The following is a 16,633-nucleotide window of genomic DNA, read 5'->3' as shown; positions in this document are numbered from 1 at the left end:
TACAAATTCCAGAAGCTGGAGTGGAAAGAATATCAAAAAAAGCTGAAAGGGGACATGTTGTAAAGTAGCAAGAAATATGGACAAACTAAAAGCTGCGAAAGGATTTAGGACTTCAGCGTAGCCATAAGCACATCAGTAGTATGTCAGAGTCATAGATACCTTTGGAAAACACTAATTGCAGCTAATAACCAGGCAGGTGAGAGGAATGCTGCTCATTTCCGCTCAATGTAATAAATTCTGAAGTGGTACTAAAGTACACTGTGACAACTATATATTTAAGAAGCAGTTACATCATATAAATTAACACATGTTGTACTCTAATGGCATAAGTGTCATCTTGCCAGTGGTCAGAAGCAGGAGCTGTGAATCAGGGCCGAGTGGTTCTGGCACCCCAGCAGCAAAGGGAGCACACTCCTGGCTTGAAGAAGTCTCCTCAGACCTGCAGGGGTGGGCAGGTGCAGCTCCCACTGCTTTTGATACTGCCACCATTTAAAATAAAAAAGTTAACCTCATAATTGCTTGATTCAGGATCACACAGAATTATAAGGGCCAGTAAGCAGACAATTTTAATTTATTTGAGTTTTACAACTGATTTGGGGTTAATTCCATTGTCTGCTGCAGTTCTGACCAAGTTAGGAGTGACTTTTGCAATGGAATATGTGTTTTGATATGGCAGTGGAACCTACAGGCCACAGTACTGGCTGATGACCATTGTATGGAAGTAATACTTCAAATTTTATGGATGTGGAAAGCAAAATGATCCATGGTTTCCATGGCCACAAAGTGCAATGTGTCATTGATCTCTGAAGAAACTGTGCTCTATGAGAAGAGAGAATGTCTCACTTCTGGAGAAGTTTTACCTTCTTTGTGAGATAGGTGCTTTGTTTGTACTGATGGTGGTAAAGCCTAAAACACTCAGAACTGGGATGCTGTTTGGATAATCAGCTAAACATTTATGACTGCATCCAGCTATGCTGAATGTCCCCTCCTGTAACTCCTACTCTTTTATTACATTTTAGTATTAACGGTCCTCAGATCTGAGAGAAGAACAATGTCAGTTCTGAAAAAGTGCATATTTAGATCACCGTTACATGTATAAATAATAAAATGTGTAAGTTATTCCAATATATATTTACACTTATATGTTTAGGTATGTGTGTACACTCAAGCAATTTTGTCTACATACACAACATGCATATGTTCATATCTGTGTTTAAATATATATATATATATTTATCTATAAACCTGCACGTGTGTATTATTATAATGTATATGTGGTCTTACAAAATAGAAATGTATTAAAAAAATACACTTTGGGCTTGCCTTATAAAGGTGCAGTTATGGCCGTATTAAAGTTAGAGCCATTGAAGGAAAAGTATTTAAATTCTTTTTAGAGCAGTAGTTACTAGTTAAGTCACCTGTAGCCCTGTAGCTAGCCCTTTACAGTGTATTTCCCTTTTCATGCTTTCAAAAATGTAAACTATCATTTTCATTAGCATATATTTTTTAAAAATGTACAAATCTATGTTGCCTTAAAATCTACCAAAATAAAATATATAGGCTATAGGAACACTTTATCTTCAGTGAAAATGAACTTTCTCGTGGTTGACAAAAGGAAAATTGTCTGCTAACTGTGAGGTTTACTTGGCTCAAGCGTGTATTTAGCTTACATGGGTTTGCCGTCATACACTATGTAGAAAAAGTAAAGCAGAAAAGAGGCAGAAACATGTAACCTGGCTGGTCTGAACCTGAAGATGAATGGGCTGCTACTGAAGAGAAACAGGATACAGTCTATTTAGCAGCTTCACTGCCCAGTTCTAAAATGTGAGAGATATACAGAGATCTGACTTGAGGTTTGGGGGTTGTTTTTTATTTTTTTTTAATGTCCATGTAAAGCTTTTCATTTCAGAGAGAACTTGGCAGAGATTAGCATATGCAAATGCACTGAACTGGGGAGGACTTTTTCTAGTACAGAGTCACTGCAAGTTTCCAAGGTTATAACTGAGCATTTTGACACTGACATGGAGCAGATATGTCAATACTCTTCAAATGAGAAATATACTAAAGGCAGACATATAATGTAGCAATCCTTTCTGATATCTCTGGTTAGTATTTATTCAACAGGTATTTACGAGCATGCATGGGTAACTAAGCCCTACTCACCATGTGTAAGTATTGGAGAAATGGATGTCAAATAAAAGGTTTAAATGCCAGTGCTCCTGGCTTGTTTCATTTTTATTTGGATTTGAGGTTTCCTTTTGTCTAGTTTCTTACAAGTACCCTCTAATTAGTAATATTAGTTTGGAAACAGCAGTTTTCTCCCTATATATTATAGTTTGGTCAGAACTGTCTGCAATACCAGCAGTGGGGCTCTCTCAGAACCAGTCACAACTACTAAAAGCATACTGATAGCTTCCTGATGGGCCTGAAATTAATTTTACAGCTCACATAGATAGCACTTATCTGTGTTTCCATGTATATCCAAGGTTAAACCTCAACAAGACAGCACCGCCATCTGAACGGAACACAAGTTCAAAAATTCCTTGGATAAAGACAGTTTTTACAGACAGGCCAGGACTTGGGAGTAGCAACAGCCTGCAGAAATGAAGGGTTGCAGGAAACAGGCACCGGACACTGAAAAACCCCAGCCCAGGGAGGTCTCACTCTCCGTAATGAAGCCAGAATCTCAAATTGCAAATTTCTGTTGGCCAATGTACAAAATGTAAAAACAAATTTTACAAATTTAGACAAGTTAAGATCTTGCATTATATAGTAGACCATAAAAAAAAGTAGCGATGGTGATGTTGCAATAATGACTAATGGCTAGAATGATAGCCAAGTTATAAAAGCAAAATGTTATTTAATGATATTGAGTATTTTAATACTGAAAATAATACACAAGTCTTGATCCCTTCTGCATTTAATAAATGCCTTGTCAGGGAAGACCATGAATGCTCAGTAGGGTATCTCTCAGCTCCTTTGTCCTGCTGAAAAGGCATGAGTGCAGGGGGGCACCTTGTCTCAAATATTTTTATTTCACATGTGAAAGCTTTTCAACACTGGCAGCCCAAAAAGTACAGGTTAAGATCTTTGAGCATGCAGTTGTTCCAGAGCGTTCTCATGTCATTCCAGCTCTGCTTGGTTCATCTGCCAAAATGCATCTCCGTGGGACCGATCACAGCATCTAAAAACCAGTTGACCAGAAAATCAGGAAGTCCTTTTTTAACCATTGGAGGAATATAATCTTTCTAAGTAAAAGTAACTAGAATGTTAGGGTCAATGCTGATTACAACAAAATTCTTCATTTGCTCTCATTGATCAGAATTCTTAGCATAGACTTATAAAAATATTTTTTTTATACCACCTGAAACTAATAGATGTACCACTACGATTACATCAGACAAATCATGGCTCAGGGGAATATCACAAACACCTGTGTGTAAGATGGGAAAGAAAGATATTTTCCACCCATGTGGCAAACTGATGAAATATTCATACTGTATTAACACTAAGCCCAACTCTAAGAAGCAAGAAGACAAATTTACACCAAAAAGATACTTGGGAAAAAGGGTCATCTTTTACATCAGGAGAAAATACTATGTATTAATTTTCATTAACAAAAGTATTTGCCTTCTGGGAAAAAAATAACACACAAAGCACATGTACGGATGGACAGTATAATAAGTAATCGGTATTTTACCAATGCAGCTATAAATGTCTGATTAACCATTGACTAAGCTTAAAAAATGTAAAAAGTGCTAGCAATGGGTTTAGGTCATAGTGCATGAGGGACTATGAGACGTGCTCTTTCATTAGTGATTAGCTCCCCACTGACATGTGCTTTACTTTTCCTGAAGAGGTTGGTATGTGGTGACACATAGGGAAAGTGAAAACTTCTTTGGCAAACCACGGAACAAACCAAAGATATGTTGTAATAAGCTGATTTTTCAATGGAAGATCTCGACTAGATTCACAAAGAGTGAAACCTCACTAGTCAATGTCACTGTTTAACTACTAGATATACATGCCAAGGCAAAACAGAGGGTCTTACAGACAGTTGGTAAGTATAAGGGGCCATTTACACTAATCTCACTGAATTTCGTTGTTTGACTCTGAATTCTTTGTATAAGCACTAAGTAAACTGGTCAGTTTTAATCATTTTAAGGTGGTAAAGGTTACAGTAAGCTGATACACTACAAACGACACTCATTTACATCTTGAATATAATGAAATGATAGTTTATCTACAGTGAACACTTGTGGTTATCTGACAAAAACAGGTCAAAGGTTCCAGGCGTTTTCTCCTGAAATTACTCAGTGCTGCCTCTAATGACTGATAATTGAAAGCAGAGGCTGGAAATATCAAATGTGGTAGGTGACAGATAAGCAACAGATTAATGCAAGTACTCTGTTACAGGACACTAAAAGGTCAGAGGCCCTAGGAATTAGCTATTGTGCTACTGTGAAAAGACAGACATCAAATAGCTGTTTACCTCATTCTTGCTCTTCTCTCCAGCATTCAAATTCTAGAAACATGTTCTCTCTTCCAAGATTAAGCTATTTAAAGTGACTCACTTCTTACAAATATGGCAACAAGCATTTTTGTAGGGCATGTGGAGAGGAGAAAAGATGTGATCCTAGGGAAGAATGCAGGATATTTTTTTTTTTTTGGTAAAAAAAAAACCAACCCAACCAAAACAGCTATGCTATTTGTAAATATTTTAATGAAATGCAGCAGAGAGAGGTTAAGGAGGACATCCATCAGAACATCATTCTCAGCTGAGGAGACCAGATAACATATTTAAATAAATATATTTTAAAGTTTGTAGCTTTGTTTAGTCCTTTACGTGGTAGGAAATTAATATTAACTTTAGAAACTTAGATTAAGCTTATCTCAGCAAGTATATCTTTCATCTTTTTACTCTGGAAGTCCTAAAAATCAAAAGCTAATTCAAAGTTTGTTGAAATAAATTACAGATTTTTCATTCTGCACATTGGCCTTTGAATAAGGACTACAGTCTTTTAAAAAAAAAAAAAGATTCTAAATCAGGCAGGTTTTTAAAGTCCAAAATACTTTTCCAAAGTGATTATTAAAAAAAAAAAAAAAATAGACAATTTATACACTTGTCTAAGCACTACTGCATTAATAGGTTTAATCTGTTCTATGGAATGGTAGGAATCCTGGTCTAGACTCAGGAAATCTATTTTGAGTTGAACATTGAAATTGATAAAAATAGTCATCTGTCCTTAAAGGATTGTTTCAGACACCAGAGACAGCTGCCTGATATAGTCAATGGAGAGACACTTCTGTTTGTTAAGGGTCAACTGTCTTGCACCAGCCAGTAAGAAGAGCAGAGGTGTTTATCTACATTTCCCCTTTAGTCATCTGAAGCTCCAGAGAATAGGACTAAGAGATAGCCCTTGGTCCATCAAAGGGCATTTCAGTCCCTATCAGCTGCTTTCAGCCTAACAGCCAGGGTGCTGAACAGCCCAGATGTGGGACATCCCAGGCCCTTGCACAGAAGAAATACATAGGTTGGGACTCAAAATGAGAATGAATTAAGTTTTTTCTCCCACATCTGATTTTTTAATTTGTTTGACATTAGGCATGGACTAGATAATCATTCATCTGAGTGTTTTAGCTACAAAGCTTCAGTTATACGCCCACCAGCTTGTTCTCCTTTTAATACTAAGTCTTCTGCATTTCTTTTAACCAATTTTCAGCAGAGTGAGGGAAGGCCAGTGCCCCCATGCATATTCTGTAGGCAGTAGTAAGGGAAAGTGGCTGATAGATGCTTAATAACCCTTCATTTCCCTCTCCATCTCCCTTCCCATGCTGAGGTAGGAAAACACATTGCACAGGCCTCAGTTATGTCTGTCCACGTGTCTTGGGGATGTTCAGAATTTAGTTTTGGAACTGAGATCTTTTGGGAACTCGTCTCCAATCAAAATGGATCAGCCCATACTCAAAGCTCAAGAGCAGATGTATAAGGATGTGGCAGAAAGCCATGGCCTCTCTCAGCTCAGTGCCCACCACGACTGACACAGGTGCCAGACAGAGCTCCGGTGGGAACCCGCTGCCACCCAGGTGCAGGGCCGCAGGCGGTGCCCTGCTCTGACCCCAGTGCCGACCGGCGGCAGCGAGCGCTCCCGTGGGAGCTGCACCCGGGCAGAGGGGATGCTCTGCTCAGTGGCAGCGCTCTGGGGAGGGGGGAGGGGGCTGGGGAGCACCAGGGTCAGGGAGCCAGAGAGAGAGAGACACTACTGGGATCACACCCTGCCTTCCCGAGACAGCCCCAATGGGCAGACAGATGCGTGACGGGGGGGATTCCCTATCCTCTCTCTGCCTGGCTGAATGCAGTGACGTAGGGGACAGGGGGCAATGGGGACAAGTTCCTGACTGGCACAGCAAGTGTGTCCCCTCTGTGGCCACCCCACCGCCCCAGGTCCCCTCGCACAGCTTGGCAGGTGGCACCGAGCAGTAACAAGGAGGGTGGTTCACCTAGCATGGAGGTGTCGCCCAGGCTAAGTCGGCCAATGCCCTGGGTCAAAACTGCTTCCGTGAGGTAAAAAAGACGGGTCATTGCCATCGGAGACTCCTGCTGAAGGGAACAGAAGGCCCCGTGTGCAGGCTGGACCCACTTCTCAGGGCAGTCTGCTGCCTCCCTGGGGCTTCCTACCATCCTACAGCCCTCAGGTTATTGTCCATCATTGATTTTTCAGGTAGGCAGCAATGAAGGTGCAACAAGAAGTCTGCAGAGACTCCAAAGAGTCTTCAAGGCCTTGAGATGGCTGGTTAAAGGATCAGGAGCGCAAGTGATGTTCTCCTCTATCCTTCCAGTTGCAGGGAATGATGAGGGAGGAAACAGGAAGAGCCAGCAGATCGATACCTGGCTCTGAGCCTGGTGCCAATGGCAGAATTTTGGGGTTTTTTTATCATGGCTTGGTCTACACAACACCAGGCCTGCTGGCAACAGATGGGGTACTCCTGCCTCAAAGGGGGAAAAGCGTCTTGCACAGGAGTTAGCAGGGCTTATTGAAAGGGCTTTAAACTAGATTTGAAGGGGGAAAGGGAGAAAAACAGGCTTGCTACAAATAAGCCTGGGAGCAGCATGCCAATGTTTGAGGGACAATGTACTGGCAAGGCCCTTCGGTCTGCTGTCTTAACAGTGCTAGGAGAAGCAGATCCATGCAGCAGTAAAGACACAAATGTTACTAATGTGTCAGAAACCACAGAAGCACCCAAGAATGGTCACATAGGAATTAGAGCTTCTCCCCCAAAAAGGTGGTGAAATCAATAACCCAAGTGAAGTGCACCTACACCAGTACACGCAACATGGGTAGAAAACAGGAGGAGCTGGAAGCCGTTGTGCAGCAGGAAGACTGTGAAAAAGTTGCCATCATGGAAACATGGTGGGATGACTGGCACAACTGAAGTGCTGCAATGGATGGTTATAAACTCCTCAAAAGGCAAGGAAGGAGAGGTGGTGGGGTAGCCCTGTAAGGAAGAGTTTTGATTGTCTAGAACTTAATTATGGTGACAGTAGGGTGAATTGTTTATAGGTGAGAATCAAGGGGAAGGAGAACAATGCAGATATCATGGTGGGAGACTGTTACAGACCACACAACCAGAATGAAGAGGCAGATAAAATACTCTATAAGGATATGGGAAAAATCTCATAATCATTAGCCTTTCTTCTTGTAGGGAACTTCAACTTACCAGACCTATGCTGGAAATACAATACAGCAGAGGGGAAACAGTCTAGGAGGTTCCTGCAGTGTGTGGAAGGGAGCTTCCTGACACAGCTGATGAGTGGGACAAATTGGGAAGGCCCCCTGATGGACCTGTTGTTTGTGAACAGAGAAGTACCTATGCATGATGTGATGGTTGGAGGTTGTCTTGAGCAGAGCGATCATAAATTGATAGAATTTTTGATTCCTGGACAAGTAAGAAGAGGGGTCAGCAGGCGTTCTACCTTGGACTTCTGGAGAACAGACTTTGGCCTGTTTAGGAGCCTGGTTGACAGAGTCCCTTGGGAGACAGTCCTGAAGGGCAAAGAAGTCCAGGAAAGCTGGATATGCTTTGAGAAGGAAATTTTAAAGGTGCAGGAGGAGGCCACCCTCATGTGACGAAAGACAAGCTGGCGCGGAAGAAGACTGGCCTGAACAGAGAGCTTTGGCTGGAACTCAGGGAAAAAAGGAGAGTCAATGAACTTTGGAAGAAGGGGCAGGCCACTCAGGAGGACCACAAGAATGCCATGAAGTTCTGCCGTGCTAAAATTAGAAGGGCCAAAGCCCAACTAGAATTTAATCTGGCTACCACTGTAAAAGACAAGAAAAAATGTTTCTAGAAATACATTGGCAACAGCAGGAGGGCTAAGGAGACTCTCCATCCTTTATTGGATGCAGGGGAAACATAGAGACAAAGGACAAGGAAAAGGTTGAGGTACTTAATGCCTTCTTTGCCTCAGTCTCTAATAGCAAGACCAGTTGTCCTCCAGGTACCCAGCCCCCTGAGCTGGAAGACAGGGACAGGGAACAGAATGAAGCCCCCATAATCCAAGGGGAGATGGTCCGAAACCTGCTACACCACTTAGACACACACAAGTCCATGGGGCTGGATGGGATCCACCCAAGGGTACCGAGGGAGCTGGCGGACGTGTTCACCGAGCCACTTGCGATCATTCATCAGCCGTCCTGGCTGACCGGGGAGGTCCCAGCTGAGTGGCAGTTAGCCAGCGTGATGCCCATTGACAAGAGGGGCCAGAAGGGGGATCCAGGGAACTACAGGCCTGTCGGCCTGAGCTCAGTGCTGGGGAAGGTTACGGAGCAGATCATCCTGAGTGCCATCACAAAGCACATGCAGGACAACCGGCAGGTAAGGCCCAGTCAGCATGGGTTTAGGAAAGGCAGGTCCTGCTTGACTAACCTGACCTCCTTGTATGACAAGGTGACCCACTTAGCAGATGAGGGAAAGACTGTGGATGTTGCCTACCTAGACTTTAGTAAAGCCTTTGACACCATTTCCCACAGCGTTCTCCTGGAGAAACTGGCTGCTCACACTTGGGTGGACGTACTGTTTGCTGGGTAAAACATTGACTGGATGGCCAAGCCCACGAATGGAGTGCTGGGGAATGGACTTACATCCAGTTTGCCAGCTGGTCGCAAGTGGTGTTTGCCAGGGCTCAGCACTGGGACCAGTTCTGTTTAATATCTCTTTCAAAGATCTGGATGAGGGCATGGAGTGCACCCGCAGTAAGTCTGCAATGACACCAAGTTTGGGCAGGAGTGTTGATATCTTCTTGAGGGCAGGAAGGCTCTGCAGTGGCATCTGGACAAGCTGGACCGATGGGCAGAGGCCAGCTGTAGGAGGTTCAAGAAGGCTCAGTGCTGGGCCCTGCGCTTGGGTCACAATAAGCCCACACAGCGCTACAGGCCCAGGGAAGAGCGGCTGGGAAGCTGCTGGGTGGAAAAGGACATGGGGCTGTTTGTCAACAGCCAACTGAACGTGAGCCAGCAGTGTGCCCAGGTGGCCCAGGCAGCCAAGAGCACCCTGGCTGGTATCAGAAAGAGCGTGGGCAGCGCGACTAGGGAAGTGATCGTCCCCCTTTCCTCAGCACTGGTGGGGCTGCACCTCAAATCCTGTGTTCAGCTTTGGGCCCCTCAGTACAAGAAAGACGTCAAGGTGCTGGAGGGTGTCCAGAGAAGGGCAGTGGAGCTGGTGAAGGGTCTGGAGCACAAGTCCTGTGAGGAACAGCTGAGGGAATGGGGGTTGTTTAGTCTGGAGAAAAGGAGGCTCAAGGAGGACCTTGTCACTCTCTACAACTGCCTGAAAGCACGAGGTGGGTGTTGGTCTCTTCTCCCAAGTAACAAGTGACAGGACAAGAGGAAACGACCTGGAATTGTGCCAGGGGAGGTTTAGACTGAATATTAAGAAGAATTTCTTCAGTGAAAGGGTGGTCAAGCATTGCAACAGGCTGCCCAGGGAAGTGGAGTCACCACTCCTGTAGCCATTTAAAAGACATGTAGATGTGGCACCGGACATGGTTTAGTGCTAGGTTCATGTTTGGACCTGATGATCTTAAAGGTCTTTCCCAACATAAATGATTCTAACATTCTGTGATTCCCTAAATCAAAGATGTAGGATGACAATGAAAATAGGTGTCCCAAAAGTTACATTCCACATGTATCCTATTTTAAATATGAAACTAATTGTTAGAAACTTAATCCAAGTTCTGATCCCCTTCCACCTGCAGCAAAACTATTTCCATAATCAATGGGAGTTTTACTTAACTAGGGAGGGCAAATCTGCAGAAACTTAATTGCAACAGATCTGTTTGTTAATAACTGCTTTATTGCACTACTATATATTTGAATTTCTCTGTATTTATTATTATTAGACTGGTTATATTTAAAGTAATTATAGATTAACAGATGTGGTTTTGAAAGAATGATGTAAATTGCTTTTACATAAAATATACTTACTAGAACCCAAAGCTGAAACTTGATAGGTCATGTTCTGATGCAAGTTACACAGCTGTAAATTTAGAGTTATTTCACTAAAATCTCTATTTTCAGGTCAGCTGCTGACATCAATGAGCAGCATTTGGCTATGTTGCTTAACTAAATCAGGAGCAGTGAAAATTGTTTAATAAAATACTGTGCAGTTAGTGGCAGTTTCAATAAACAAAAAATCACCTATTGTTTATTGAATCCAGACTTTTAATGGTAGAACATCCCTTCCATAACTGCACAGATTTACTGAACTGTATGAATTGTGAAGTAATTCAAGTCAAGATACAGTTAATGAAAAAAACCCTTAAGTAACTGCAACAGAATCTAAAGCAAGAATGAAAAGGAAAACCATATCTAAAAATTAAAAAAACAATAATACATTGTCTGGACTTTTTTCAAGCACATATCATTTTCTTTCTTTATCCTTCATAGAAGAAATATATTTCAATATCCCATACTTTATAAAAAAAAAAGTTAGAATATTCATGTATCTTACACAACAATTGAATATTACATCATTTGAGAATGACCAGGAAAGAACTGTTTTATTATTTAAATGTTAATTTCTTAAGTTTGTTTTTGTAGTCAATACGATCTGATACATTCTTATCAATTAACAGTACCTACATTTGAAAAAGTCAAAATAGTTTGAAACATGGAATTATTTTTATGGTACACTTTGAAATTATATGATTTCCACTTTATAATCCCCTCAAAATGTACATTCAGTGTATGCAACTTTAGTAAGTGGTAGGCAGCAACTGGGCAAATAATAGAAGTCACAAAAACCTGGCAGTATCTAAGTGAATATGTTAAAAGATAATTTTTTTCATTAATTATTTTAAGAATTGGAGCTCAATTAGTTATTAAAAGCTTCCAGCATTCACCCTGAGCAGGAAAGAGTTCCCGGGAACCATGCAACAGTGCCTTCCAGCAGCTGTTGTATGCACAGACCTAAAGATATGCATTGACCAAAAAGGCGTAACTGTGCTTGGCTTTCTCACACACAATCTCCCTGGTGTTCTGTACACTGTGAGGTTACCTATGATGCCTTCTTGTTACTTTACACTAAAATATGGGATAAAATAGGTGGTTTAATAGAATTGCTGATCTTCATTCAATAGCCAATGTTTTGTTGAAAATTTCATTGGTAAACATACGTTATTCATCAATTTAGTCTTCTTCCAAGTCAAAGGCACTTGCCCAACAAGTCAAAACGATTCTATGCTGCAGCTGCTCCAATAATACTTAAATGCTGGAAGGCTTTCAGTTGTTGGATACAGAATAAGCGGAAAAGCAACACCCTGTTTGTCTTATGCTAGTTTGATCCTGACCAATGCAAGAGGAGGAGTGACTAACCAGAATAAAGAAATTGAGTTTTGGAAGTGGACAGAATTATGAGAGTCTAAGTCTGGGTATTATCATAATTCTAATATAAAAGTAAGTTGACGAAGTCATTCCTTGAAATCTAATTTTTCTTCTGATTTTGATAGTATAGTGCCCTGTATACTTCAGCCTCCCAAATGGAACCTTTCACTTCAATTTTTCAGCTGTACCATGAAGCAGAACAAAAGGTACACTGCATATATGTGCTTTTTAATTCTACTAACAGTGGTAGAATGAATCTCAGCTGAATCTTCATCCATAAATTCTGCAGTTGAAAGTGCAGCTGGTCACAGCTTCTAGGATTAACAGTAATACGTCTTATTTGGACCTATTTTGTACTGTCAGTAGTAACATATGCCAAAAGAGAGAAGCATGGCAGCCAAGGGTCTGGGAGGAGGCGATGAAGGAAAAATCACATTCAGTTTCCTATTTTGAATGTAGTAAGGACCCTGTGATTTCTTAATTGTTTTAAGTCACACTGTATTACAAAGGCACTCCAATCACACATACCTATGTTAAAAATACGTATCTACCGGATTTTTGGTTGTGTTAATTTTAATCAGTGATAAATAAATCTTTACTTGAAAGAATAGAACAGATCAGAGAAAAGATCACTGTATTATGTAGTTCTGAGCTAATGCATAGATAAATTAGCTAATCCTTATACCACCATGCCTGAGGCTGTTAATTTTGTTTACATTTTCAGTGATGTCTATTTTGCCTGGGCTTTGGCAAAGCCGGTACATTTTGATACCATCTGTCAATAGGCTTTCATTTTTTCTCATATTTAATTTTGTTTTTCTCTAATCACAGATCATCACAAAGAAAACTAACAATTATTCCCAGGTTTCTGACTGTGTGTGAAAGTCAGGATGTCAGACCAACACAACCTCAAGGTTAACAAATGACAGAGAAAAAGATCCCTCTTGGGTTCAGCTGCAACTGAACAGGAACAAAAGTTATACCTCTGGGATCCAATGGTCAGAAAATAGGTGTAAGCTCTAACTGTTTTGACACTGTAAAAGTATACAGATGGAACATAACTTCTGAGGAGGGTGAAAGGGCATATATCATCATAGGGCAACTGGCAGGGGAGTAAAAGCTAAACATTAAAGCCCACTCTATCTTCCCACATCTCCTTAGTTCCTGCTGATGTTAACCCTCTGCTCACTTCCACCCAGAGATGGCAAGTCACTCCACCATTTACCGTTCACACATGGATGTCTAATAAGTGCTACCCATTTTCCACCGTGAAATTTTTTGGAATAGCTTCTATGAAAGTTGTATCTGCGTGCCAAACTGGATATGACTAGATAGGAACTGTTTTCTGCCTACCATGTCCTCACATCTGCGTATTTTAATGTTACCTATACCCATTAACACTGACCAAACATTCCATAAAATACCATCCAGCTGTAACGGTGATGAAGAAGGAAACCTTCAAGAACATCTCATTTAGAGAGTATAAAAATGCTTTATTACATATTAATAAATTAAAAATTATGTTTATATGCTGTATTATAGATGGGATATTAAATACTTTTAGAAAAATAGCTGATCACAGGCCATGCACTTAGCTGGTATGGCAGCATGGCTCAAATGAATTCAGATCCTCAGATTTATACTTTGTGTGCACAAATGTATACTGGACTAATCGCTGTACTGAGTCTGACCTAAAAAATTAAGAATGTAAAGAGAATGGAATTTCATCTTGAATAAATTGTTAGCCCTCATTTTGAAGGCTTGCCCTGATCATGCTTGCTATTGGCCAACACCAAAGACCCACCTAAGAGAGCCCGAGCAGTGGTGCTGAGAAACAGTTATGGGGCCAGAAGCACTGCAGGGACTGGGCCTCCCAGACATCACACCCAGGAGCAATCAGGAGGAAGATGAGGAGGAAGAGCAGCCAGGATACTGGGCAGCAGTGGTGAGGAGTGGCACTTCCAGGCAGAAGGTTTAACAGCCAGTTTGGGAGCTGGCTGTGATTTTAATAGCTCCTTACACTGATTCAGACTGCACCCTCTCTTCTGCAGTTCTGGTAACCTAATCTGATCATGATTTATTCTCACAGTGAGAGATTATTTCACCCACATGTAATCCCCCATATGGAATAAGTGCCCTCAACAAGAAGGAAACACCACCTGGATTATTTTTTTTTTCCTGAAAGAAACTTAAATCTTACCAAAGTTAATGAACATTTCAACCCTCTTTCAGGGGAGAAACTCACTGACTGTTAGTGAATTAAAAGACCTCTGTGTTGGCCATCCAGCATTATACCTGCACTGCCAGAGGAAAGGAAAAACTATCTTCACAGAAAACATCTGTGCCATGAAAAAGCTGAGATTATCTCTGGGTAACGTGACAATAGGTGGTGATCCCTCAGAGTAGGTTACTTCAGACACCCCAAGGGAGAGAGATGCTGGAGTTTCAAAATTACATAAAAAGCAAGAAAATAATTTCCAAAGTAGAAAGAAAAAGCATGACAGTTTGAGCATACAGAATTGTTCATCCAACAATTGTCTGAGTAAGATCACCACTCCACTCAAAAAAAAATTAAGAATGATTGATGATTGGTGTCAATGCATAAGAATAAGATCCCATCCCCCATCTCTGCAACCACTCTATCAGAGTCACAGAATGGCTGAGGTTGGACGGGACCTCAGGAGGTCATCTGCTCCAATCAGCCTGCTCAGGGAGGGCCACCTAGAGCTGGTTGTCCAGGATCCTGTATTTTCACTGTTGTTCCACCTGGGACTGCATTTCTCATATTCCTCGCCAAGTTACTTACAAACACAATACCATTGTAGAGGTATCTATAGGTGTAACACACTCGAGAACAGCAAGGATGATCTCATGAAGCTTGGATTATATGTTATAATACTGGCTTCTCTCCACTCCTAATAGCTAAGCTGATGTGTCTCACACAAAATTTGGGTGTATTTCTGAGCAGAGGGTAAGAACGAGCAGGGAGTGGGAACTGACCACTAACATAGTGCTTTTATTTCAAATGCAGTCTTTTTGGTACACCACCATTAACAATGTTTGGCATGCATTTTACAGCATCTGATCAGCCTTTACCTTTGCAGATGTTTGCAGTAAACCTTTGTTTCTACTAGGGTTAGAAGTGACTACTGCCCTAATCTTTGGTGATAGGCCTGCTTTTCTTTTTCAAGCCATTTAGAACCACCTGTTGCTCATCCCCAAAACTGCAGGCATCACAGTCTCTTCTTTTGGGGGCTTGCTTGCATTCCCATTTTGATGAGAGCACTCTACATACAAATATGGAGAAAGCAAAACACAACTACTGGGAAAGCAAACCGAGGGCAATATATTGTTAATTTTAATTGCATTACTCCCTCTGTTCTGACCCAGTGAATTGCGACATGGACTTGATCTACTTGGTATTCAGTCCATAGCATAAACCGCCTCTGGATTTTCCATTACCATATGTATAAACATATATACGCACATACATATACATTTCATAAAATATTATTTAAACTATATATACTTAATATATATGCTATATTATAATATATATATAATCTCCTTATAAGTGTGTTCTCATTACAATATACAGCCTCAATAAACATGATTATTAATTTAATAGTTTAAGAAGTGATTAAAAAATATTACTTTTTGAAGACAGATAGTTGATAGCTATAAGGTGACATTAATAAAGGAGCACCCCAAGGAATCAAAGAAAAGAAAACATTATTCTGAAATCATACATAATTTTAAACTACTTTGATAAACAATACTATGTTGTGTCACATTACACGAATTCCTCAAAATTCTGAAAAGTAAACCAACCCACCCTGAAAGTCATCATATTTAATTGTATGATTTCAGTTACACTTACTATTGCTTTACACCAAAGATGATTTAAACTTTATGATCTTTTAATACATTAGGACGATATTCAGCAAATTCTGTTTTCTTTTTAACCATATAAGCTTGTAACTTAAATCAACATTTAAAAAAACATTTAGCTATGCAAATGCAATTGTTTGTAGTTGAACTCTTAAGTTTAACCTTTGCTACCTGAAAGACTTAGTACAGACTTTTAGCCTTACCAACAATACCGTTCAGTTCATGGTGATAATCATGGGCAGTACTGTGTCAGCCTAGAGTCTCACAGCACAAGTAACTTGAATATGACTCATGCTGGATGATAAAGCATTTACAATAATGCAATAATTATGTGTAGTTTACTACTACAGACAATTAATTCTTCACGGCACTTCATTCTCCAGTAAGTCTAAAACACTAACAGTGTTTTAATAAAATAAAATTGAAAGTATATTCTTTTGCCTTGTGATCCTTAAAGTCTTAGGACTAGATGTCCACGTGGTATTAATTGTTTTATAGCTTCTATTCCTTTATTTCTTCATTAATTTTTGGAAATCAAGTTTACTATAAACTTGTTTATAAGTTTGTGGAAAGTGAGCTATGAAACAACAACAGTAGAGCAAGCATATGCATGTGTGTATATATATTGTCTTTAGTGAGAGGAGAAGCAATATGGTCAACCCAATGTGTTTCAAAAGCCATCAGCTATATAAGAAGTGTTCAGAGTTGCTTTCTGGGTCTTTAGAATGCCTATTTTCAAGAACAGCATCTGGTTTTGGATGTTGATTTGTTTTTGGTTTTGTTTTTCTGCAACTACAGGGAATAATTGCTGCTCTTTAGTGAAACCTCAGATGTGCCCATAAATCATCAATGCACAGGAA

The 16,633-nt window shown here is 40.5% G+C and overlaps 1 protein-coding gene across 2 annotated transcripts in view; it reads right to left on the bottom strand.

Annotated features, from left to right (window-relative positions):
- Nucleotides 1-16,633, bottom strand: part of BMP5 (bone morphogenetic protein 5) — a 62,015-nt gene that overhangs the window by 34,252 nt on the left and 11,130 nt on the right. The gene's annotated exons all lie outside the window — the stretch shown is intronic.

Source organism: Falco cherrug, chromosome 6, assembly GCF_023634085.1.
Source record: "Falco cherrug isolate bFalChe1 chromosome 6, bFalChe1.pri, whole genome shotgun sequence".
Classification (NCBI taxonomy): domain Eukaryota; kingdom Metazoa; phylum Chordata; class Aves; order Falconiformes; family Falconidae; genus Falco; species Falco cherrug.
This window is presented reverse-complemented; position numbering and strand designations above follow the sequence as displayed.